At 42.1% G+C, this 27,285-nt stretch overlaps 1 long non-coding RNA gene across 1 annotated transcript in view; it reads right to left on the minus strand.

Annotated features, from left to right (window-relative positions):
• The window catches only part of LOC123499372, a 210,198-nt gene that overhangs the window by 40,721 nt on the left and 142,192 nt on the right, over positions 1–27,285 (minus strand). The window contains exon 3 of the long non-coding RNA XR_006672964.1: positions 7,449–7,599. This is a non-coding gene — a long non-coding RNA (uncharacterized LOC123499372). The remainder of the gene's footprint in view (positions 1–7,448; positions 7,600–27,285) is intronic.

The raw sequence follows: 27,285 nt of genomic DNA on the forward strand, positions 1-27,285 counted from the left end.
CAAGGTTCATCTCGGTAATAAAATGCACTTGTATTTATAGTGTGTGATGGGTGAGAAGGATGTGAAGGAGGGAAGAGGAAGAGAGAGTAAGAAGGGTAAGGAGAATGTTAAAGTTATTATACATGATGGAGTTTCAGAATAATTTGTTCCCGCTGGCGGTGACAAGGGAGTCGTAAAGTAAAAAGAAAAGTGTTAGGAAAGTATGATATGATTGAGTGTCGTTATTTAAAAAAGTTTTCCTAGTTTTCTAATGTCTTTATCTTTGTTGTGAGGTGACAATGCTGCTTTCTCATTTCTGCCCTGGTGATCTTGCTTGGTGTTCATTTCTGGCTGGTGATCTTGCTTGGTGTTCATTTCTGGCTGGTGATCTTGCTTGGTGTTCATTTCTGGCTGGTGATCTTGCTTGGTGTTCATTTCTGGCTGGTGATCTTGCTTGGTGTTCATTTCTGGCTGGTGATCTTGCTTGGTGTTCATTTCTGGCTGGTGATCTTGCTTGGTGTTCATTTCTGGCTGGTGATCTTGCTTGGTGTTCATTTCTGGCTGGTGATCTTGCTTGGTGTTCATTTCTGGCTGGTGATCTTGCTTGGTGTTCATTTCTGGCTGGTGATCTTGCTAGGTGTTCATTTCTGGCTGGTGATCTTGCTAGGTGTTCATTTCTGGCTGGTGATCTTGCTTGGTGTTCATTTCTGGCTGGTGATCTTGCTTGGTGTTCATTTCTAGCTGGTGATCTTGCTTGGTGTTCATTTCTGGCTGGTGATCTTGCTTGGTGTTCATTTCTGGCTGGTGATCTTGCTTGGTGTTCATTTCTAGCTGGTGATCTTGCTTGGTGTTCATTTCTGGTTGGTGATCTTGCTTGGTGTTCATTTCTGGCTGGTGATCTTGCTTGGTGTTCATTTCTGGCTGGTGATCTTGCTAGGTGTTCATTTCTGGCTGGTGATCTTGCTTGGTGTTCATTTCTGGCTGGTGATATTGCTTGATGTTCATTTCTGGCTGGTGATCTTGCTTGGTGTTCATTTCTGGCTGGTGATCTTGCTTGATGTTCATTTCTGGCTGGTGATCTTGCTTGGTGTTCATTTCTGGCTGGTGATCTTGCTTGGTGTTCATTTCTGGTTGGTGATCTTGCTTGGTGTTCATTTCTGGCTGGTGATCTTGCTTGGTGTTCATTTCTGGCTGGTGATCTTGCTTGGTGTTCATTTCTGGCTGGTGATCTTGCTTGGTGTTCATTTTTGTTTTCGCTTTGTTTATGCTGTTTGTTTATATTGCTTGTTTTGTTATTGTTGTTGTTGACTGATACATATCACTATTATATTATTATCATCACCACCACCACCACCACCACCACCACCATCATTATTATCATCACTAATAGCAAAGGAAAAGTAGTGTATAACCGTCACCACCATCACCACCACCACCACCACCATCAGTTAAGTTTCAAAGCCAAATATATAACAAAGAATTTAAAACACCATCAAATAATACCTTGGGAACATACAGCATTATCTTAACCTGCAAACTCAGGTGATAGAACCATCCGCCAAAACTATACTGATCTCTGGCACCTAATGATGATACTTATGAGGATCTCCTATCAACAGACAAGCTCCCAGACATCTTATCATAACTATTATTTCTGCTCCTATCGAGTCTCATCTCAAGGAGGAGGAGGAGGAGGAGGAGGAATAAATGCAGTTTTCACAAAAAAAAAATGTGTTTGAAAGCTTAAGGTAGTTCCAGCCAAGATTATCAAGAAAGATACACTGAGGAACTAAGTAATATGGATATCCGTAAAAGGTTTGAACAAGACTGCCAGCACTGCCCCGCCATATCGCAATTCCCGCCACCTTTTGTACAATTCTTGTGCTAAAATGCAAAAAAAAAAAAAAAAAAAAAAAAAGAAGAAATCAGTTTTTTTTATGCTCAGCTCAAATAAAGCAAAAATAACAAAAATTACCGCTATTACTATTGTTACTACTTCTACATCTGTTGGGATAAAAATGCTAATGAAAATGATAGTAATAATCTGAAAAATACACTCGCTTTGTATTTTCTGCTCAAACAATTCTGCTCTCACACTTAGAATACAAAAAAAGAGCCACAAGAAAAGTGTGGGCTGAGAGAGAGAGAGAGAGAGAGAGAGAGAGAGAGAGAGAGAGAGAGAGAGAGAGAGAGAGAGAGAGAGAGAGAGAATATTATTTGTTTGCATTCGTTATTTATAGTTGCGAAGGCGATAACGAATAACCTGACTACAGCGTCTAACAAGTTCCTCGTGTGCTTCTCTCACTCCTGTGGCATAAAGAGTAAGTAAAAGCACGTCACGTTACTTGCGCTGTCAGTAATAGTGAAAAGGAATAACGGATATACACAGATTTGTTTTTTTCATTTTACAGTAACAAAAATAAGTCGGAGATATGATATGCTTATTAGACTAAGGCCCTGATAATCGCGGAGATATTAGACTTGCTGGTGTCTGAATATAGGGATTTTTAAAGCATTTCATATGTAAAATGCTGGAAAAATTAAATAACGAGAGAGGAAAAAGAAAATAACTCCTTTTTTTTCTTCTTCTCGTCGTCCTAGAATTCGACCTTTCCTCTGAACTCTGTACTATAGCCACTAAAAACTTACTCTCTCATATAAACCTCTTCAATACTGAGACGCAGTTTTACCATGAGTTATGGATACAATTAGACGATTATATTTACATTAAGGAAGGTCTATGGAAGCTAAAGATTAATGGATACAGTCTTCACTATTTTAATCCCCCTATATCAGTTTTTGAATCTGTATAAAATCACCAAACAGTAAACAGAATGAATATGGAAACACGTCATGGTACTGAAAGGGTTAACCAAAACCCTTGTACTCATAAATACCTTGTCATAAACAGGTGTATCATGCGGCGTTGGTAAGAGTTGTGTCAGAGTGCGGAAGTGATACAAGATAGTGAGATAAAGCCCTCTGAGTGGTCGTCCCTTCCTCCTGCAGTCACCGCCGATAACACTTGAGTACCTGACGTAATGCACACCAGCTTTGTCACTCAAGAGGGAGCTGCAGGGGAGTCTAAAGTGCATATGTATACCTACGAGATAATAAGATGGATGGGCTCTCTCTCTCTCTCTCTCTCTCTCTCTCTCTCTCTCTCTCTGTGTGTGTGTGTGTGTGTGTGTGTGTGTGTGTGTGTGTGTGTGTGTGTGTGTGTGTGTGTGTCATTCACCTCGGTCGTCTGCTGGTCACCCAGCCAGTCTTCCCCATTACGGAGCGAGCTCAGAGCTCATAGACCGATCTTCGGGTAGGACTGAAACCACAACACACTCCACACACCGGGAAAGCGAGACCACAACCCCTCGAGTTACCTCCCGTACCTATTTACTGCTAGGTGAACAGGGGCTACACATTAAGAAGCTTGCCCATTTGCCTCACCGCTTTCCGGGACTCGAACCCGGCCCTCTCGATTGTGAGTCGAGCGTGCTAACCACTACACTACGCGGTGTGTGTGTGTGTGTGTGTGTGTGTGTGTGTGTGTGTGTGTGTGTGTGTGTGTGTGTGTGTGTGTGTGTGTGTGTGTGTGTGCAAAAGGTAGGTGGAATACTCAAACGTTTCTCTGAGGTCATGGGAGAACACACACACACACACACACACACACACACACACACACACACACACACACACACACACACACACACACACACACACACACACACAGACTCACATACCTGGAGAGAGAGAGAGAGAGAGAGAGAGAGAGAGAGAGAGAGAGAGAGAGAGAGAGAGAGAGAGAGAGAGAGAGAGAGAGAGAGAGAGAGAGAGAGAGAGAGAGAGAGAGAGAGAGAGAGAGAGAGAGAGAGAGAGAGAGAGAGAGAGAGAGAGAGAATGAAAATTGTAAGAAAAGCATAAAACAGAAAAAAAAACGAACCAAGAAGTAAATAAAGAGATAGAAAAGAGAAGGAAGAAAAAAAAGATCAAGAGAGAGAACAGAAGAACTTGTTAAGGCAAAGGTGGGACGCGAAAATAATATTAGAGGTATCATTATTCATTCTGCCGACGATAATTTCACCCTTGCCTCGAGTGAAGAGTGAGAAAAATAAGGTGTGAGAGGGAAAAAATGACCGACAGAGAGAGAGAGAGAGAGAGAGAGAGAGAGAGAGTCAGTCCTTCAGTCCACATGATATACAGTCGTACATGAGAGAGAGCGTTTCATTGTAGAGTGGTCAGCGGGAGACAGGGAGATTAACCTAACAATATACTGCCGCACAAAGGAGCACAGAACACCCACGTCAGAGTGTGTGCATGGAAAGGGAAAGTGAAGGAAATAAAACACGAACCATAAAGACTTGACCTTCGATAAAATTACTAAACACCTGACGTACAGTACACCTGGTTTACTTTAGGAATAAAGCACATATGGTAAGAAAGAAAGTGGGAAAGGTAGGTAAAGACGAAATGCCACTGAAATATAAAGAGACGCAAAGGAAGAACAAAAATATGGAGAATGGTATATAAGTGAGGATCCTTCCCATATTCCATTTTTTTTTCATTATAGCTACGCCGGTTATGTGAAGACTTGAGTAATAGAAAATAAGAGAGAAATATCAATACACATCCATAACTAAATTGACTACAACCCGAATGATTATTTCAACATAAACTCTAAGAGAATAACAACGATGACTTAAAAAGAGAAAAAAATCGTTTAGGTCGAGTAAACTTCCTTTCCTACGACCTTTCAATGTGTGACAAAATAATGGTGCATGTTAAAAACCCCCAATGCACTTTTCTGATCAGTGTCGCACGAGCTTTGGGAGACAATAAAACGCTCTTTCTAATAAATTTTCCGTTAAATACCCTCATTTTATATAATTTTACAGGAAGACACAAATAACGAGGCATCTAAAAACCCCCCGTGCATTCCTTGACCCGCCTTAACGAGCTTTGGGAAACATTAAAACGCTCTTTCTAATGAATTTTCCGTCAAATACTCTCACTTTATATAATTTTACAGGAAGACACAAGTAACGAGGCATCTAAAAAACCCAGTGCATTCCTTGACCCGCCTAACATACACCTAAACACCTAATAACCTACTACTCCTATACAACCCTCTCCGCCACATCACCACCTGAAACATCTTACTCACCTTATGAATGAATGAGGCAAAGACAGTACAACACACTGCCTGAGGAAACACCCCATGAACACCTCCAATTAAACCTGACAAGTACCTGAAACCTGTGACTAACGATCTGTTGCAGCCGAGATAAGGCGAGCCGAAACAACCAGCCATTTCAAGAGCCCTGACTAAAGGTGGCGGTGAAGGAGGGGACTTGTGCACCACAGCCCGAGGAGAGAATGTTACACTTTTATGTCTCTTTTTATTACGGTGAGGAGAAAGAGGTGATGGTGGTGGTGGTAGTTGTGGTGATGGTGGTGGTAATTTTGTCAGAGAGAGAGAGAGAGAGAGAGAGAGAGAGAGAGAGAGAGAGAGAGAGAGAGAGAGAGAGAGAGAGAGAGAGAGAGAGAGAGAGAGAGAGAGAGAGAGAGAGAGAGAGAGAGAGAGAGAGAGAGAGAGAGAGAGAGAGAGAGAGAGAGAGAGAGAGAGAGAGAGAGAATGGAATATAAGCAAATGGAAACAAAACACAAGTGAAAGGAAAATTTAAAGTGAATATTTTATTTTCATAACAAGAATGCGCGATGAAGAAAGAGAGGGAAAGAAGAGAAGGAAAATTGATTGAAGATGTGAGAAGAATAGAGAGAGCAGAAAGAGATGAGAGAGAGAGAGAGAGAGAGAGAGAGAGAGAGAGAGAGAGAGAGAGAGAGAGAGAGAGAGAGAGAGAGAGAGAGAGAGAGAGAGAGAGTGTGTGTGTGTTCATCCCCACGGTCGCCTGCTGGTCACCCAGCCAGTCTTCCCCATTACGGAGCGAGCTCAGAGCTCATAGACCGATCTTCGGGTAGGACTGAGACCACAACACACTCCACACACCGGGAAAGGGAGGCCACAACCCCTCGAGTTACATCCCTTACCTACTTGCTGCTAGGTGAACAGGGGCTACACATTAAGAACCTTGCCCATTTGCCTCTTCGCGTCCAGGACTCGAACCCGGACCCTCTGGGTTGTGAGCCGAATGTGCTAACTACTACACTACGCGGTGTGTGTGTGTGTGTGTGTGTGTGTGTGTGTGTGTGTGTGTGTGTGTGTGTGTGTGTGTGTGTGTGTGTGTGTGTAATTCACCTCGGTCGCCTGCTGGTCACCCAGCCAGTCTTCCCCATTACGGAGCGAGCTCAGAGCTCATAGACCGATCTTCGGGTAGGACTGAGACCACAGCACACTCCACACACCGGGAAAGCGAGGCCACAACCCCTCGAGTTACATCCCGTACCTACTTACTGCTAGGTGAACAGGGGCCACACATTAAGAGGCTTGCCCATTTGCCTCGCCGCTTACCGAGACTCGAACCCGGCCCTCTCGATTGTGAGTGGAGCGTGTTAACCACTACGCTGTGTGTGTGTGTGTGTGTGTGTGTGTGTGTGTGTGTGTGTGTGTGTGTGTGTGTGTGTGTGTGTGTGTGTGTGTGTGTGTGTGTGTGTGTGTGTGTGTGTGTGTGTGTGTGTGTGTGTGTGTGTGTGTGTGTGTGTGTGTGTGTGTGTGTGTCCCAAAACCTCTCATTACATATTTCTAAATTTAGCAACTCACCTTAAGCGGAAGTGAAACATGCATTATTTATCAGCACAAGCGGAAAACAAACAGAAAAGGAAGGTTAAAGAGAAAATGGCTCAAGAAAAAGACTCGTAATGATGATGACTGCTTCGAGGTGGACGAGGAAGAAGAAGAAGAGGAGGAGGAAGGAGTGGAGAATAATTAACATCAGAACATAGGAATAGCAAGCATAAGAAAACCTGTCGCCTTGTTATGAGGTTGCTTACCCCTGTCTGCCTAGAAATACTCTCTGCTAATATGAAGCCACAGTAAAAGTAAGAAGGAAATACAGAGGGAAGTATAAGAGAGAAGGAAGGAAAAGAGAAAGAAGAGGAGAAAGGGAAGGAAGGAGAGGAGGAAAGAGAGGGAAATAAAGCAACAAGGAGAGGAGAAAAAAGGGGAAGGAAAAGATGATAGAAAGGAAGAAAGAAAGGAAAAAGAAGATGAGGGAAATGTAAGAAAGAGGAAGGGCATGAAGATGAGGAAAGGGGAAGAAGAAAGGAAAGGAAGATGGAAGGAAGGAAAGGAGAGGAAGTAAAAAGAAGGAATGAAAGGAAAAAGGAGAGGAGGGAAACGTAGGATAGGAGGAAGAACAGAAGAAGAACAGAAGGAAGGTGAAGAGGAAGAAAATAGGAGTGAAAAGAGGAAGGAGAGGAGGAAGGAAAAAGGAAGGAAAGAGGAAGGAGAGGAGGAAGGAAAAGCGGAAGGAGAGGAGGAAGAAGAAAGCTTGATACAAATTTTAGACACAACTCACGTGGCTGTGTTATGCTTGCTTCATCCGTCCTTCCCTTGAGGCACTATCGCCATATCGAGTCTTTATAAGGTCTCCACGGCCACCAGTACACAGTGCGTTAGCGGTGCCGATCCTTTCACTGGCATGGTCCATTTTGTTGATATTCAGGTCACTATAATAAAGAAAGAAGAATAGAAGGTTAATTTAATCCGTGTTATGCTACTTACTACGATTTTAGATTATAGTCTGTCTACTCTAAAGTGGCTCCTTGGGTCTTGGTTTGAATGGTGTCCCAGGGAATGCGTGGTTGTCAGATATTGAGGAAAGCCGTGACTTGTCCTTGTAATAAGTGCGTTGATTAACAGAAAATCATATTACCTTATAGTAAAAAATATATTCTTTGATGCGTTTTAGATTATTATTGGAAAAGATTAATGAGTAGTGAAAGAAGGGTTTAACTGTTTTTGAGCCTGATTTTGTCTTGAACTTGCTCCTCACTTGCACATTTACTCTCAAAGATGGAAGTGTTTATCAAAAAGCGCTATGGAAGTGGTAAGGCATATAACAACACACGAGGTGTTTTACAAGAGGTCGGAGTGCTTTGAGCGAAATGTGCAAAAGAACTGTCGGCTTCCATTGTACCAAAATGGCAGACTTGGACGATTTTATTTGTTTACTATGACAAGTTACGAGAATCCATTGATAGAGGCAATAAAAAGATATAAGTAATGAACCGCGAATGGACTAAATATGAGACATTTAGTGAAGGATACCAAACATAGCCGCGTGTCCGTGAGCTGAAAGTGCCCGCATACCACCTGTCCTATTATCAGTAAATTAGTGCTTTCATTACGATAAACGACTACTGGAGACGGTACCGACCTGTGACCTCTCCTTGTTGGGTCATAGCACCAATTAGCGCTCCAATTAGTACTCATATCGAACGTGGCCTCAGCGTATATCGAATATTCAATAACGAAGAGAAAGTTAGTTATTTCCATTAACTTGAGGAGAGAAATCAAATGTGAACGAGGACTGAATGAATAAGCAGGAACATGAAGGAGGAGTGTCACAGTAACGAGGTCCTCTTGGAGATCGTGGTGCAGTACAACGGGGGGATGAATTAATGTACATACGGTTCCTTACTTGATGACACAGCCTTTCTACACTTATTTTTGACCTCACGGGATTTTAGTACGTAAATATCATTGGCCAGATGTCATGACGTGCAAATTAAGCCACACCTTTCTTAACTTCACTCCATGTCAACCCTCCAATCCTAACCCCCTCCCTGTCTCTCTAGTTCTCATGCCCTCCCCCTCCTCCATGTCATTAGTTACTTTCCATCAGAGGAGGCGGGCAGGAGTGGGCCTCAAGAGGGGTAAGGGAGGGCGGGTCTAGGCCAACAGGAGCGAGGCTGAAGGGAGAGAGAGAGAGAGAGAGAGAGAGAGAGAGAGAGAGAGAGAGAGAGAGAGAGAGAGAGAGAGAGAGAGAGAGAGAGAGAGAGAGAGAGAGAGAGAGAGAGAGAGAGAGAGAGAGAGAGAGAGAGAGAGAGAGAGAGAGAGAGAGAGAGAGAGAGAGAGAGAGAGAGAGAGAGAGAGAGAGAGAGAGAGAGAGAGAGAGAGAGAGAGAGAGAGAGAGAGAGAGAGAGAGAGAGAGAGAGAGAGAGAGAGAGAGAGAGAGAGAGAGAGAGAGAGAGAGAGAGAGAGACCTGCTAAGTACTCATAACCCTCACTTCGTACCCTTCTATCTACCTCTACCTTCCGTACCTCCATCATTACGGCCACTCAGCACCTACACCAATCTCAACACCCCGTAATTCCTGACCTCCCCGCTCCCTTTTTACTTGCCTCCAGAGCCCACCACCAGTCGAAAGGAGTACCAGTGTCAAGGTGGATGCCGACCCCTAACCTAGTCTCCTTTCCCGCCCCCCCTAAACCCTTCCCAGCATTTCTAACCTTGAAGCATGGTCAAGCTCGCAATCTGCTTTCCCGACCTCCACAAGGGTCATTCCTACGCCCTTGACCTTTGCCTGTGTCCTAATAGTTCGGAAGGGCAAACAGAATCCTCACAGTTACGCTGGTGCATTTGGGGCAAGACTCAACCTTCACCTGATAGAGGATTCGGCGTCGTCATCAAGACAAATACGCACTCTCATTGCGCACATTCTAGAGAAGGACAGGGCGAGGTGAACGGCAGAAAATAGGAAGTTGAAAGCTAAAGAATATTGGTCGTGCCGGCGTCCAGATTGCGCCAGACACGAGCCAACCATGTGGGCAGGCATGAGAAAGGAGACATAATTAGGGAGCTCTCATTATAGATACGTATTTAAAAGGACAGAGCGAGGTGAGCAGCAGAAAACATGCCTTTTGAAAACTATGGAATATTCATGTTCAACTGCACAAGAAGCCAACCAGCCTCATGTGCGTCATTAGAAAGGTAAAAGCAATTATGAAACTCTCATTGTAAACATTTAAGAGGAGGACAGGGCGAGGCAAGCAGCAGAAAACATGTCTACCTAAAAACTATGGAATATTCATGATGCCAGCGCCTTAATTGCAGCAGGAACAAGCCAGACACGTGTACAGCGGCATGAGATAAACATTACTACTCAGAAAGTCTTCATTGCTTAGATTTTCAGGACTGGACGAGATGAGTAGCTGGAAATGCAACCTCAAACCTATAGATTATTAAACAAGGTAACGAGCTCGAGTCAGGGGCGTGTACACAGTCAGAAGAGAACAAACAGTAGTACACAGGAGAGAAGACTTTAGCTTTATAGGACTCACACGATCACTGTTAGCTCGGAATATATCACTTTCTCCGCAAACTCGCAGCCACACACACACACACACACACACACACACACACACACACACACACACACACACACACACACACACACACACACACACACACACACACACACACACACACACACACACACACACACACACTATCGGACATACATAGGGAGTCTCCGTCACAGGGAAAGCTACAGCTATGAGTAACCATTATGTCCTAAGAAGGCGTATCGGCGTCCTACATCATCGTAAACACAAACTTTAGTCTCCGTTACATTCCTGCGGCGACAAAAGGGAATCGTATGTGAATTCTCGTATCAAAAGACTGTTCTCATGTTTTGGGTTAATGAATAGGATAAAAAAATATGAAGCGTCTTGTCTCCTTCCCTTTTTTTTTCCTCCTAGGTTGTTGCTTCACCAAAGGAGTTTATTCCTTAAGTAATCCCTTCCCACCCTTTCACTAGCATTTCCACGCCTCGCCCACACCCCCAGCCACTCCCTCTCCTAAACCAAACCTTCTCTCCTTTCCCTCATCCTTGTCCTCCACCTCTTTCTCGCCTGCACCATTTATTTCCGCTCTCTATACTCTCATAATTCCAATACTCTCCTTTAAACACATCCACATTTCCTCCGTGTTTAACTTCCTCTGCCAGAAAGTAAATGTGCGAGTATAAATATTAAGTTGAACTCAATATTAAAGGTAATTCAACACTTCTCTTACTCACTACTACCTTTCACAGCATTCCGTCAGGCCCACTCATGCCAGTCCATCCACCTGTGCCATGATATTCTCCTCTCTTCCTCCACCTCCCTATTCCATCCTCTGCTCCTCATCTCTCCTTCTGCAGTTCCTTCCCCCCACGGCATGGCATTTTTCCTTCTACCTCTCCCGTTTCTTTAAGGCTTGGTGTCCCTCCTCCTCCTCCTCCTCCTCCTCCTCCTCCTCCTCCTCCTCCTCCTCCTCCTCCTCCTCCTCCTCCTCCTCCTCCTCCTCCAAGTCCTTCCTCCGCGATGACATGTCTGCGTGCCAACCTCTCCCTCTTTCTTACCTCTTTTCTCTCTTCGCGGAATATTCACTTTACTCCTGACGTCAGCTCCTCCTTCGAATAGCTGGAGGAGAGAAGGCGGAGGAGTGGCTGCCGGAGGGTAAAGGAAAGATCTCTGAAGGTCAAGCCAGACTGAAAGGTTACGGGCCGCGGGCATCGAGAGGAAAAGGTGACATTAAGGTGTGATTGTTCCTATCTTTTGCTGACTAGGAAACTTTTTAGAGTATTTAAGGAAAGACGATATAATGAGCTGTAGATACAAAGAATATAAGGAATCAAGAATGAAAGATAAACAGTAGTAGTAGTTTTAAAATCTTCTCCACTAATATACAGGAAGGTATTTAGGATATTAAAGACGAAGGCCATATAGTCAGATTAAAAGGAATTATGCCCAAAGCCAGGAGATTACAGCTCAGCCCTACGATAAGCCTCTTTAATCCCCATATGGCCACAGAAAAATTGAGAAACACGTGTGAAGATTAGGAAAATATTTATGGCAATTTGAGTGATGCAAGAAAACGCTTATGACACATCCAATTTTCTGAGGTGCTAAGTTAAGATACAAAATTTCATCACCAGCGTTTCCTCTCTCATCTTTCACCATCGGAGGAGAGAGATGCGATATTAATTGAGTGTTGCATTGAAAGGGAAAGTAATGTTATCGTATGTGAAATTCCTCGTTATTTATTCTTATTCACATATCCTTCGTGGTTAGTTAAGAGGGCAGAGATGGGCTAATAACAAAGTGCTACATTGAAATGAAAAACAAATAATTTCTGCGTTAAAGTATTCGTTTCTTTCTGCTAATTTCACTCCCTACATTATCTGTTCGTGTACTTATATCATCTCAAGCCCATACACGCCTCTCTTTCTCTTATCAATACATTACATCACTGCCCACTGGCTTTATCTGTAATACTATAACTAACACTTTACCTTCCTGAGACGCTGCACTGATACAACTGACTTCATTATCATTATTATTCTGGTTTTCCCTCTAGCTATGTGTCGCTAGGTTAGGTGAGGTTGTACCGTCTCTCACAGGGTCTCCTCCATACACCCTGCCTCGTATTTCTGGTGGGTAACTTCAAGGGTAGTTGAAGAGCCTGACCTAGTTACAAAGCGACCAGTGATAATTTGATTCACTTTCTACCCTGGTTTAGACAATCACTTAGCCCGCCAGTGAGGGAATAATACTAAGATGCTCAGTGCTCCATTCCCTGTAAAGTGGGACTGTAAATTCCACGTGGAAGGCGAATATTTATGAAGGAATATGACTTCGAGGAACGAGTGTCTGGATAAACTGACTCCTGTGTAGAGGAATATGGTAATGTAAGTATGTCTAGTTTCAACATCACGACACGCCACGCAACGCAACCTCAGACACACACACACACACACGTCACACACACACACGCACACACACACACACACACACACACACACACACACACACACACACACACACACACACACACACACACACACACACACACACACACACACACACACACTAGAGGAATAGTTTAAGCATCACTTTGAATTTTAAGCTCCCATTTAGATTACGAAAAAGGATATAAGATGCAAGAAAATGTTACACAAATAATTGAGAAGTTTGATTTTTTTTAACGTCTCTCTCTCTCTCTCTCTCTCTCTCTCTCTCTCTCTCTCTCTCTCTCTCTCAAGGCATGTGGTCCTGCTGGCCATGAAGGCGCGCCACTTTTTTCCTCGCCTACCCCTCAGCCCTCGCCTCAGAGGAAACTACGCCCCTTGTGGTTCACGAACTGCAAGTATTCAGCACTGAGCGGCGGCGTAGTGGTGTCTCAGCCTCCACAGATCTGTAACATCACGTTGAGCAGAATAAAACAAAAAGAACAAAATATAAATACTCGTGAAAAGTTCCAGGATGTACAAAAAAGAATAAGAAAACACTGAGTATCCTATTACACAAATTGTCGGCTATTTCTGGGAGTTTAAATATATTTCACAAAAGAAGTCCTGGTGTTTTCCCTTGTAAAAAGTAATGTATTCTAGTCATTGCTTGGCCGCAGGCAGGGCTCAAGGCAGGCACGCTGGTGTTATTATTGCTCCCGTTACTTGCGTGTGTTTTTCAGAAGCTTGCCAGACTAAGCTCAAGTACGTGGTCGTTAACTAATTCATCATAATTCGTCTTGTCTTGTGTAGCGAAACTGGGCTGCGTGTGCCTCTAGATTTTATGCTTGAATGAACACATTAATCGGTGGCGTCAGAACCGAGTATCTAGTGCGTAAAAGCATTAGCAAAGTAGTGCTGGCAAATGATTTAAAGGATTAGAAAAATTATGGGCAGCAATGATAAGTGGCTATAGGGAATATCACCTCTCTACGTCTCTTACATTCCATTCTTTTCAATGTGATAACGCAAGAATATTAATCATTACTTAAAATCAAGCTATGGATGTGTGAATTTATCAACAATCGTGTTGGTAATTATATCAGGATCATCTGTGAATCTTTTATTAGTATTTTCATTCTACATTCAGATGTTTTACAAGTCAACGTAGCCGATCAACCTTTTCTAATGCACTATAGTGACATCCATTACAATCATAGTGCGTTTCACTGCATCCATAAACATCCTCTTGCGTCACATGTTACTAATCAGTCACTATATTTACCATCACCACTTGCACCACTGCCAATATCACCACCAGCTCACCATAATCACCTTTTCCATTTCCGCCAGCGTCACCACCACCAAAATCAGTTCCACCACACCCGCCACTGACCACCATCGCCACTGCACCGTATCTCCACCATCATCATTTCCACCACTACCAACCACACTACCACAGCCAGTGCACCATAGGTTTTCTCATAGTTGATTTACACTTTGAACGTTTTCCTTGCATGATCTTTGAAAACTGTTCCCGCATGCTTGATTTAATGGGTGTGATAAGGTAGGTGAATGTAGGATAAGTTTATGTAAAGTAAGGCATGATAAAAAAAAGTAAGATGAGGTAAGATACAGTAACGTTACATCAAGTTAGGTTAGATTAGGTTAGGTTAAGTTATGATAAGATAGTTAAGGTAGGTTAACCCCTTCAGTACCATGACGCGTTTTCATATTCATTCTGCTTACTATTTGACGATTTTATACAGCTTCAGAAACTTATGTCGGGATTGAAATAGTGAAGACTCTGGTCGGTAATCTTCTCACATCCATATACCCTTCCTAATGTAAATAAAATCGTCCAATTGTACCGAAAATTCATGGTAATAAAGTGTCCCAATAATGAAGGAGTAAAAGTAGGTTAAGGTAGGTTAAGGTAGGTAAGGTAAAGTTAGATAAAATTTTAGTTTTCGGTAATACAAGGATTTCAATTGAGTAGTTTTAAAGTTACGATTTACTTCATTGAAATCTACAAAGAAGTAACGATGACAATATGACTATCACCACCACAATCACCACCACCAATACCATTACCACCACCACCGCCACGGCCATCCCAGTACAGTAGAGGTGGTCCCCTCGTCCATCACCTCGCCCTGCAGCCAAATGGACCCTATTAATGGTGAAAGCGTGGCTAAGTCTTCATAATTATGGGCTACGTGGCAATAAATCATACACAAACGGAGCAGGAGACAAAATGCGTACTCTCCCTTACCTGCTCTCTTACCTTCCCATTTATCTTGTTTTCTGGTACATTTATCTCTTAGCGTGTCTCTCTCACTCTCTCCATCTATATTGTATTAGCCACCGTAATCTAAGTCAGTCCCCATTATCACAATTTCAACTGGTCGTGTCTAGACTCACTATTTACACCATTATAGCATTACTGAACAAGGTCTTCCATGAAACGTTGCGCAACTCAATGAAATCTAGACATTATTTCTAACTACTTTCCATTTCCACGTGCCCTGAATTTGATATATATAAAGGAAGTATGAAATTATAATGTGCATGTACGTAAGGTGTATTTATGTAAGGGCTACGTAAGCTATTCGCTCTATAGACTGTGCTTTCTTTCCAGTCGTAAGTTGGTCATAGTTTCCTATTCTTACGCTGCCTCTGTCCTTGCAACCATACAACCGCTAGCACCGTGAAAAGCAGCCAACCATACGACAAACATCCCTTTCTTGCACCGCTACTTCATCCACCACAGCTGCGCATCACTATCACCACCACCACCACCATCAGTACCATATTATTCTTACTACAACTCTTACTGCTACCGACTTTCTCCATTATCTGCATGACAAAGGGAAGTCTTCTTAAGTGCCTTGCAATTTTATCAGGATTACTTTTCAAAGGCACTTAGTTACGTTCTCATAGATGTTTTTGTGTTGATGGTGGAATTCTTTTTCAAATTATTCTTACCATCACAAAGAACTTCATTACTTTACTCTAAGATTACAGAGGTTAAGATAAGAGGCTAAATTATTTATTAAAGGATATGAATTAAGACCTCGAATTTTCTATATGCGATTCAACCAGTCAAGTCCAGCCACCAAACACACTCTACTAGACTCAATCCTCCTAACACTGCCGTCCACTACTTCCCTTCCTATCAATTGTACTACTTCTGCTGCTATGAACCACCAACCCCATTCCACCTCTATTCCATCCATCACAGTCACTTTACCACTCATCACCCCATCCACTAACAAAACTTTATCCACTACACTCGCTAAACTCTATTCATTAACACAGTCTCTACCGCGACAACCATCCATCATTCCATCAGTCAGTCTACCACTCATCCACCATCCACCACAGCCAGTAGACGCCCCGCACCACCGCAATGCATCCACCAGTAAACCATCCATCTATCCATCACTTCTCGTAGCATCCATCTATCAATACAATGCTATCCATACCCGCCATCACGACCTATACCCGGGCCTCGCTTCCACGCCTCATTGCTCACGTCAAAAGCTGGCCCGCCGTGACCTGCCCCCCACAATCCGGCAGGGAAAGTAAGACTGATGAAAAATAGCTATCCCTAAGGGCGGCATTCCCCATAGAGACAGACGACTCCAGCTACGGAAAGCGAAAGGTGATTCTTCTTGATGCCCCTTCACCAATTGCTTCACGGTGCGTTTAATTTCACGTCACGCTTGTTAGATGCTGAAGTGGTAATCATGTGGTGGAGTGATTACTATCAACACTTTTTTTTCTGTCTCTTCTTTTGGACATGCTCAAGTGATGATTTCCAGTGTTGTTTCAAGATTTATCTCTCACTGACACAAACAATTATCTGAAGGTCAAGTTTCTCCACCATTACTCTTTTTTTCTGTATCATGGGAGGCCGAGGAAATGTTAGACACGCAATAGTACTGATTAAGACAAGGCCGGTGGGTACGTTTGATTGACCCACTGCTATGTGACAGAGGTGGTGGTGTAGGTGGCTGTGGTGGAGGTTGTAGTAGTCGTGCTGGAGGTAGTAGTAATAGTTGTAGTAGCTGCTGTTGTTGTTGTTGTGACAGAAGGAAATTCACGAGATAAGACAAGCTAAAAATGAGAACATCACTAAGAATAAGAATGATTTTTAGCAATGCGGTCTTATACTCACTCCTAAGGCCTTCAAAAAATGACGAGAGGGCGTGGAAGGGAGACAATAATACGACAGACGCAGTGACACATAACGTACAATTGACAATGTCGTTTTATGCAACTGTAAACCCTGTCGTTCCTCACCTTGAATGTATGTCAGGAGGTAAGGGAGGCTCATGACGTGGGCTGTGAATGGTGACGCCACTGTCCTGAGATTGAATACACTGTGATTAAGGTGGAACTCACAGTAAGAGGTGGATCTGGATGAGTCTTTGTTGCTGCCGCTGTTGTCGTTGTTGTTGTTGTTGCTGTGTCTCCAAAAAATAAATAAATATGAAATGACTCGCACAAATACCTTCATGACACAATGACATCAAGGGACATTGTGTAGAGGGGACAAGAGACATCATATCCTGACAAATTCAAGGTGAAGGTCAGGTAATTGCAATAGGCTCAAGAAATTCCGACCAGCAGGTAGAATATAGGTAAGTTAATCACGAATACCAGATTCTTACTAGTAAACGCAAACTGCTCTTCCATGTTTTGTTCTTTCCATGTTCAAGAGAGAGTGGTGTATTAAACTTGGCCATGAGGAGCCTTTTTCTATCAGACTTTTAGGAGAATGGTGGTTTTCTTTTCATTTAGTGGTGGCGGTGGTGGTGACAATGATGGTTGTAGTAGTGGTGGTGGCGATGGTGGTGGTAGTAGTACTAGTAGTAGTAGTAGTAGTAGTAGTAGTAGTAGTAGTAGTAGTAGTAGTAGTAGTAGTAGTAGTAGTAGTAGTAGTAGTAGTAGTAGTAGTAGTAGTAGCAGTAGTAGTTAGTAATAGTAGTATAGTAGTAACAGTAGTATAGTAGTAGCAGTAATATAGTAGTAGCAGCAGCAGCAGCAGCAGCAGCAGCAGCAGCAGCAGCAGCAGCAGCAGCAGCAGCAGCAGCAGCAGCGCCAGCAGCACCAGCAGCAGCGCCAACAGCAGCAGCAGCGCCAACAGCACCAGCAGCAGCGCCAACAGCAGCAGCAGCACCAGCACCAGCAGCAGCAGGAGCAGAAGCAGTAGCAGCAGCAGCAACAACAGTAACAGTACCAATAGTAGTAGTAAAGTGTTAGTAGTAATAGTTTCTATTGTTGTTTGTAGTCCCTAGTCAGCTTAATCTCAACATAAGATAAATTAGATAAACTATATTTACCCAAGTAGTTGTCCTGCCCCTGCCTGGCACTTCGATTGCAGAAGAGAGCAAAAAAGGTTGTATTATTTATCTTAACCTATCGTGAAGAGGAATTTCCTTCATGCCTTGTACGAAGCATGAATGATAAGACAGTACGATTATCACCATGAATTCCCTGGTGAGCTGAGTGGCTACACCTGACCCTTACCTGTCTGATTACCATGTGTCACGATACTTAAAATCAAAGCACTAATCTATTTTATTATCAAGTGTATGTACTTATTTACGTATCTCGTATCTTAGAGAGCTAAGTATTATCAAGTATTACCAAACAGTGTGTCCTTTGCCTTTCTGACTGTCTGGTTTGGTTTGACAACCTGTGGTAAATATAGAAATCTATTTTATTGTCAATGCTATGTACATATGAGTCTTTCTTTCATAGATTCATTTTTTTTTTTTTTTTGGTGCTTTAGTTACAACACCAGCGATCTCTTGCAAATATAACTCACAGTCGCCTATAATTTACACAGATTTACAAATCTAAAAAGATATCAGATGGAAGGATTTGTGTGCGTGTATAAATAGTTCCTACCCACTCAGTGTTCAGCTTTGCAACTTAAATCAATGAAACCAAAGAAGGATTCCTCAATAATAAAGAAATCAATAATCATGTAAAAAACTGATGAAAATATGAACATGAACACACACACACACACACACACACACACACACACACACACACACACACACACACACACACACACACACACACACACACACACACACACACACAGAGAGAGAGAGAGAGAGAGAGAGAGAGAGAGAGAGAGAGAGAGAGAGAGAGAGAGAGAGAGAGAGAGAGAGAGAGAGTGTGTGTGTGTGTGTGTGTGTGTGTGTGTGTGTGTGTGTGTGTGTGTGTGTGTGTGTGTGTGTGTGTGTGTGTGTGTGTGTGTGTGTGTGTGTGTGTGTGTGTGTGTGTGTAAGTGTGTGACGATAAGGAATGACGCAAAAGATGTCCTATACAAACATTTGAGGAGGAGAAATCCAAGAAGCATTACTCTTTCCGTAGCTATTTCTAGGAAGCAGAGAGAGAGAGAGAGAGAGAGAGAGAGAGAGAGAGAGAGAGAGAGAGAGAGAGAGAGAGAGAGAGTAAATACAGACATCAGGCAGGACAAGTCATTTGCATACGTGTCTTGGTCTGATTACTCCTAGAGGAGTGAGGGAGGCAAGTGTCCAAGGCTCAGATGTTCAGGTGTTTGGGTCAGGTGTGTGGGAGGGACAGGTGAGGCACTGAAGGGGTTAAGAATTCAAGGAGTGTACATCAAGTGACACTCCTCTATTTTTTTCCTTCCATTCTTCTTTAAAATACTTCACGCCTTTCTTACATATTAATTTTCCCTCCTTCATGTTATTTATTACCGTTTTTTACTTTTCTCCTATTTTCCCTTTGTGATATTTCAATTTGAAGAGTGTACATGCCTGTTTCCTCTTTTTTTCTATGTAACTCTTCCATTACTCTCTTCTATCTGTTTTATCTTACGTTCAATTTTTTTGCATAAATTTTTCTCTTAGGCATTCTTTCTTCGCTCTGTTTATTCGGTTTTATTTGACTTGCAAGTTACTAGCATGTTTTTTTTTTTTTCCTACGTCGTTCTTTCCTCACTCTGTCTTCTGCACTTTCTTTTACGCTCAGATTTTCAACATCTGTTTTCTGTCTTTCTTTCCAGACATTCCTTTCCCGCCCCGTCTGTTCTGTTTTATTTTACGAACAAGTTTTCCTTCATTCCAGTTATTTATTGGTATCTCTTACTGCTCGTATGTTTTCCTTGTCTCGATATTTTCTTCTCATTCAATGAAATTTTCGAACCTTTGTTCTCTTTACCCCTTAGTTTTCCTCAAGTTCTTTACGCCCACGTCAGGCTTCTTTCCTTACTAGTTTTCTCTCACTTCCTTTATCAGAATTATTTACTGCTCCTCTATTTTCCCCTCCGCTGATTATCCTTCTCTTTTCATCCAACAAGTCTTTCTTTTATCCCAAAATCTTTATCGCACTCTTTCTTCCCTTTGTTTTACCTCAGTCCCTCCTCCTCAATTAGGTTCTTGTAGCTGCTAAATATATCTCGTCCCTCATCCTTCCCCTCCCTTGCAGTCACTAGCATCAGTTCACAATAATAAAGGATTGTGTCACGCCAAGGTTCCTTCTTTAGTATGCGAGGGCTTGCTTACACCGTCTGGATGTGTCAGTGTTTTTGCTGAAGCTCCCTCTTGCATGTACTTATGAGGAAGCAATATCCTTTTCTTTTTTTTTTTTGCTGGTGATTTGTCCCTCTCGTGTGATGGATGACTGTGTTGATAAGCTATCTTGGTATATAGTCGTAACAAAAAAAAAAAAAGGAAGAAAAAAAGAAAAGAGAAAAGTTATTGGTGATTTTCGTATCCTGGTAGTTTTTCTATCTTACTCTTTCTCCTAATTGTTCTTTGATTAATTCTATGTCTGCATGTGAAGGGAATACTAATGTAATTCGTAAGAAAAAAAAAAGAGAGAAAGAAAAAAAAATGACATTATCTTCCATTGTTGAATTATTCTGGTCATTTGCCGGTGAGTGATTGTGTTAGTACGTGTGTGTGTGTGTGTGTGTGTGTGTGTGTGTGTGTGTGTGTGTGTGTGTGTGTGTGTGTGTGTGTGTGTGTGTGTGTGTGTGTGTGTGTGTGTGTGTTTCCATGACCCTTGATTCTTGTCTAGTTTTGGGAACACGTGACTCATCTCCAGGACCTCCCACCGCCCACGCCCACGCCAAAAGTAAGAAGACAGGGTGCAACGCCTCTGATCATCCCCCACCGCCTCACCCCTTCACCCTCGCCTGTATCCTCCCACACTGCCGAAAATCCTTAACATCCTATCACCATCTTTATCGTTCCTTACATCATTCTATTGGCTTCTAGTTCTGCTAATTCTAATTATGTTTTCCTGTATAGCTTTTGCGGTTTTTGAATTTAAGTGAAGTTCTGCTGATTTTAAGTAATTAAGTGTTTTTTTCAGTTTTTGCGTTGGTGTCTGTGTATATCTGTCTGTCTGTCTGTCTATCCGTCTATCTGTCTGTCTTTCTTATCTCCAACTATCTTTCTCAGTCACGACCTTTGTTTCTTCTTTTCTCTCTTCTTACACTCTTTCGTTTTTTTCTTTTAATTTGTCATCTTTTTCAGCTTCTCTATCTGTGTGTTTTATGTTTATAGGTCTACCTGTCTACCTGTTTATCTGTCTGTCTGTCTAACCGTCTATATGTCTACCTGTCACTTCAATCTCTCACCGTCTTTACCAATCAAAACCTCTTCGGATTATTTTGTTTTTGTTTTTATTAATTGTCCTTTTCTGCTTCAATTTGTTCTTGTGTCTTTCTTTCTGTCTATGTGTCGTTCTGTTCCCACCATCCTTCCCGAGTCATGACCTTTCTGTTTCTTCTATCTTTTCTTACACTCCTTCCTTTGCCCTGTAACCTCATCTTCCCTTGAACACTTAATCATTTCCTGTCTCTCCCTTCCTCTCTCCTTCTCTCCCTCCCATCCTCATCTTTCACCTTCCCTCCCTCCACACATTCATTCACACACACACAGGGGGGGTCATCACGTGAGGTTGTGACGTCAGAGTTCGTGGTGACGCCATTAAACGGTGATGACGTGATAAAACTGGTGTGTGGGTCGTGTCTGGCAACTTTTTTCTTTATTTTTGTAAATGGGATATGATTGACGTCACAAGAGGGGGCGGAAGGAGGCAGGAGGCGACGAAGGAAGGCTGGGAAGATGGGAGCGGCGAAGGAAAGGGAGAAGGGATGGTGGTTACTAAGAGAGAGAAGAAAGAAATGAGGGTTAATGAAGGAAGAGAATAACGGGATGGTAGTTAGTGGCGGAGAAAAGAAAGATATGGTGATTACTGGACTGCAAGGAGGAGAAAAGAAAGACAGTTCGTAAGGAATTTGGAACGAGGATCGAAGGAGTTGCTAGGGAGAAAAAACGGGTATAGAAATGAGAGGAGTGAAAATGGGGTGGAAAGATGAATTAAAGGAGTTAAGGAAGGGGAGTGTAAAGATAACATGAAGGGAATGAAAGGGAGATAAATAGAGAAGAACAACTGAACGAAAATAGAGGTAAGGAATGAAAGAATGGGTAAAGAAATACTAGGGAATGGCAGATAAGAGTGAGATAAGAAGAGACGAAGGAATGGAACGAGGAAAAGATGTGAAGATAGCAAAATGGACACTGGAGGGAAGAGAGGATGGAGGAAGAAAATGATAAGGAAGGAGGCATGAGAAAGGGAGGAAATGGTATTGTGTGTGTGTGGGGAGAGAGAGAGAGAGAGAGAGAGAGAGAGAGAGAGAGAGAGAGAGAGAGAGAGAGAGAGAGAGAGAGAGAGAGAGAGAGAGAGAGAGAGAGAGAGAGAGAGAGAGAGAGAGAGAGAGAGAGAGAGAGAGAGAGAGAGAGAGAGAGAGAGAGAGAGAGAGAGAGAGAGAGAGAGAGAGAGAGTTATCATCGCAGTGAAGGAGTGATAAGGCCTTTGAGTGTTGTCACCTCTCCTTAATTTCCGTCCTGTATTTCTTGACGTAATATTTCTTGGTTATCAAATCTGACGCTTTAACATAACTTTTCTTTCTCTACGTTCTATACATAGTATTCTTCTTCGACATCCTGCTCTTGTTTTCAATTTGTATCATTATTCAGTACCATTATTGTTTATCATTATCATTACTATTATTTTTATTATTATTATTATTATTATTATTATTATTATTATTGTATCATTATCATCATTACTATTATTATCATTATCATCAGTATTATCATTATTTTATTACAATTACTACTACCACCACTACTACTACTACTACTACTACTACTACTACTACTACTACTACTACTACTACTACTACTACTACTATTATTACTACTATCTATTACTACCACTACTGCTCCTGTTGTTGTTGTTATTGCTGATGCTGCTGCTGTTGCTGCCACTGCTGCCCCTGCTGGAGCAGCAGTGGCAGCAAGAGTAGCAGTTAACAACATGGTGACGTGGGTGGGCGGATGTTTACTCCGGTGCGGTTTAAGCAATGACGTGTTGACTTTGGTCTCTCTGGCTTCCCTTCATGTCTCCTCTCTCTCCAGCCCTCTGTTAGCCAAGACTTCCCTCTCTTTTCTTTTGTCTATCTCTTTATTTATATCAACTAACTTCCTCTTCTTTCTCCTCTTTCTATCATATCATAATTTTACCATTTTTTTTTCTTTTGCCTTCTTACAAGACCTTGCCCTCCCAATCATCTCCTTTTCCCACATTCTCCTTCCTTTGACAAATTCAGTATATCGCATTTTTTGCAAAGGGACGTGGACGTAAACTTCCATATGGATGTCCACTGGTTACTTTCAGCTTCCTCTAATTCAATTCATTCTTGTGTTCTTTTATAACATCTCCCTTTCCTACCTCTCTACTTTTTTTCTTTCTCTTTCTATACCTCTTCCCTACCCCCATAAAACCACTCCCAAGCTGCCCCGGGCCCAGGAAACGTCCGCGCTAAAAGGATTCTATGGTGAGTCATCTTAACCATGTCCTTTTTCTCCGAATCCGGTTCCCAGGTACTTTTTGTTTACCTTGTGCCGGAAGTGATAGCTTACCTCCAATTCTTTATATAGAGAGAAAGATAGATAGATAGATAGATAGATAGATAGATAGATAGATAAATAGAGAGATAGATAGATAGATGGAAAGATAGATAAATAGATAGATAGATAGATAGATAGATAGATAGACAGTTAAAAATATGGTAGAGGTAATACGAGCAACAGTAGTAGTAGTAGTAGTAGTAGTAGTAGTAGTAGTAGTAGTAGTAGTAGTAGTAGTAGTAGTAGTAGTAGTAGTAGTAGTAGTAGTAGTAGTAGTAGTAGTAGTAGTAGTGGTGGTGGTAGTAGTAGTAGTAGCAGTAGTAGAAATAGCAAGAGTATCATCAGCAGTAGTAGTAACAGTAGCAGTATATGAATACAAGAGCAACATCAGCAACAACAGTGATAGTAATAGTACTAACGACAGCTATAGTAATAAGATTAGTTAAATAAATAGTATTTTTATAGGAGTAGCAACAAAACATGGTACTTTTGAAAACTTGTTACTAGATGGATGGTAAAACAGTGAGTATGCGGCACATGACCAGTCGAAGTTTATGTCACGCTTGGTATTGTTACGCAGTCAGGATGTCACGCCTTCACATTTTCATCTTAACAGTGCTTTCCACCTGTCCTTTTTGTGATTGCTAGACGCGTCTCTCACGGACGCATTACTAACTTTGAGTGAATTCTAATTAACGCCTTTGCTTTGACACTTAAGCTTCTTTATCGAGTTTGTTTTAAAATTATATGAGGGTCACTGTCTTGACATTTTTCATTAATACTTTCTCACACATCCTCAGTCAAGAAGAAGCGTCCTTGTCAAGGTGGATGATAAAGTGGCAGCAACGATGAGACTTTCCTTAATCTCGACACCAGACTGACCTTAAATGGAAGACGTCGTGAAAGATAAACAACTCCTGCATGAACAAATCTCAGACCTTTCCGGCATTGTTTTTACACTCTTAACACATCTAAAGCCGTAATAAAAAAAACGCATAATCTCTACACACTGAGCTTACGACATCTCAGAATAACTTATCAGGGAAGAGATCGCAGTGACACCAACTAAGCAGAGAGAGAGAGAGAGAGAGAGAGAGAGAGAGAGAGAGAGAGAGAGAGAGACAGGAACTAACAAGAGCTCTTAACCTTCAGACGGGTGAGTGAATCCAGGAGTAATCAACAGGGACGTGAACTTACAACAAACAGGAATCATATCACGAGACTGAGCACAGTGGCGTGTGAGGGGCAGTGAGCGCAGGATAAGGTGAGCAGGTACAGGTGCTGGTGCGGGCCATGGCGACCAGTATCCTGGAGCAAAGCGGTACGGAGTAGGATGAGAGAGAGAAAAAAATAAAAGTGTGTGTGTGTGTGTGTGTGTGTGTGTGTGTGTGTGTGTGTTTAGATACGGTAATCGGAAGGCGGGAAGGATTGGACGACGAGGAGGAGAGGAGTGGGAAAGGCTTAGGAGTAGGAGGGGAGAAAAAAAACTCGCCACAACACGGATTACCTTCGCCTCTGACCCTCTGACCTCCGGCGAGACAAGGGAGCGGTCAGCGGGAGGATATGACGGGAACGCTACTCACCTGAAGATGGTAAATGAGGCACGTTTCCGCAGGTGAGTCATAATCACTCACACTCACACACACACACACACACACACACACACACACACACACACACACACACACACATTTTCCTGCATCGCCATAACTTTTCCCGTGTGACAGTGAGACATTTCATCCGCCACTTAGTCATCAAGAAAACAAACACCATCACCACCACCGCCATCCTCCTTCCTCACCATTCTAAAAAGTATGATTAATAACGAAAAACACTCGTGGAAAAAAGTCGTGACCATAACAGTAGGAAACATGACTGCCGGCAAACAGAACCAGTCGCTGTGAACAGAATTCAGCGTGCTTTGAAATCGTGAAATCGCAAGGAAGGGGTTTTCTTTGCTAAGGAGGAGTAACAGGATACTGACTCTTTTTAACTTAGAAAAAGGAAATAGGAAACCACAGTTGACACATATTTAAGAAACCACAGGAAGTAAACTACATGCATAATAAGTGTTTAATGTATCACTAACAAGTACTACTACTACTACTACTACTACTACTACTACTACTACTACTACTACTACTACTATTATTATTATTATTATCATCGTTACCTTTACTTTTATTATCATCACCATCTTTATCATTATCTTACCATCACCATTACCATTGATATCGTTACTCCCACGCACTCTCACAAACATTATGCTATACACAGGCGTGCACTCAAGCGTACGATCATGCAGAGAATCTAACGTTATATTTATATTTGTATATGTAAAAAAGAACACCGTTCAGCCACTGGTCATGGCAAACAACCGTGAGTGTGTGTGTGTGTGTGTGTGTGTGTGTGTGTGTGTGTGTGTGTGTGTGTGTGTGTGTGTGTGTGTGTGTGTGTGTGTGTGTGTGTGTGTGTGTGTGTGTGTGTGTGTGTGTGTGTGTGTGTGTGTTGGGTTAGACAGTCGGCAAGCCTTTCAAAGTAAAAATCTCATTGAGTAATCAAATATATTTGGTTATGAAATCCTGAAATCCGTGTGCTTTACGTGAGAGGCACAGATAAAAAGAAAAAAAAAAGCATCAAGGTTTTCTGACACGCCCACCGCCTCCTGAGCTCTAGATACGATATGAAGTTCCATCTGAGGCAACGACCCAATAATCCCGTTCGTCACTTTATCACCACATCATTCACTGCCAGATAGGTCACGCCAGAATTCTACTAATCACGTACTTCCTCTCAAGTTTATCGACTTATCACGGCAACTGTATCACTGATAACCCTTGCACAGTGGACGGCGTCTGTCCTCGTGGTAAGTGGACATATCAAGAATGGAGGCAGCCTTGATCCTAAAGTAGAATCATGAACAAAAAAGTAGATGATATTTTAGAGGTTATGTAAACTTGATAGCATAATCATATGCTCATTTAATTCAAACTACTATTTTTTCCACCTTCATTTAACCTAATAAGAATGAGCCTAAATTAAATCAGTGGAAAATAATTTGTTATATTGCTTAGAAAACTGGTGAGAAATAATTCAGCTATCTGCTTTCAACATGCAATACACTCACAGTCCCTTTATAGCCCGATAATCAAGGCGACACATCAATCTTTGTCCCCCTTTAGGAAAAAAAAAACGCTAGAGGAAAGTGTTCGTATCCCCCCACACTTTGTTCAGTACGGTGACGGTTATTCAGATAATGATAACGCAGCGACATATCCGGCATGACAACAATGATAACAAGAAAATAATACATTGAAGAAAGTTTTTTTTATCCAAGAATTGTGAAAATAACATCACAACAATTATTCTCTCTACCAAAGTCTCCACCACCACCACCATCACAATTACACCTGCCTTCATCAAAGAAAGCCACAATGGGCACTACGATAAGGTACAATATTATACTGTGGTGCTATCAAAGTACTGGTTAACTGCAACACAAAAACTCGACTCCTCTTTAAATTATTATTAAAATGTTGAAATTTTGTTGATCATAAGCACGACCATTCGTTCAACAGACAGGTGACAAACACGGCCTTAGGACACCATGCTTCTTTTATTTTTGTCACCTTTATCAATGTCTCTTAGCGTCTATTTA

This window comes from Portunus trituberculatus, chromosome 49, assembly GCF_017591435.1.
Source record: "Portunus trituberculatus isolate SZX2019 chromosome 49, ASM1759143v1, whole genome shotgun sequence".
Classification (NCBI taxonomy): domain Eukaryota; kingdom Metazoa; phylum Arthropoda; class Malacostraca; order Decapoda; family Portunidae; genus Portunus; species Portunus trituberculatus.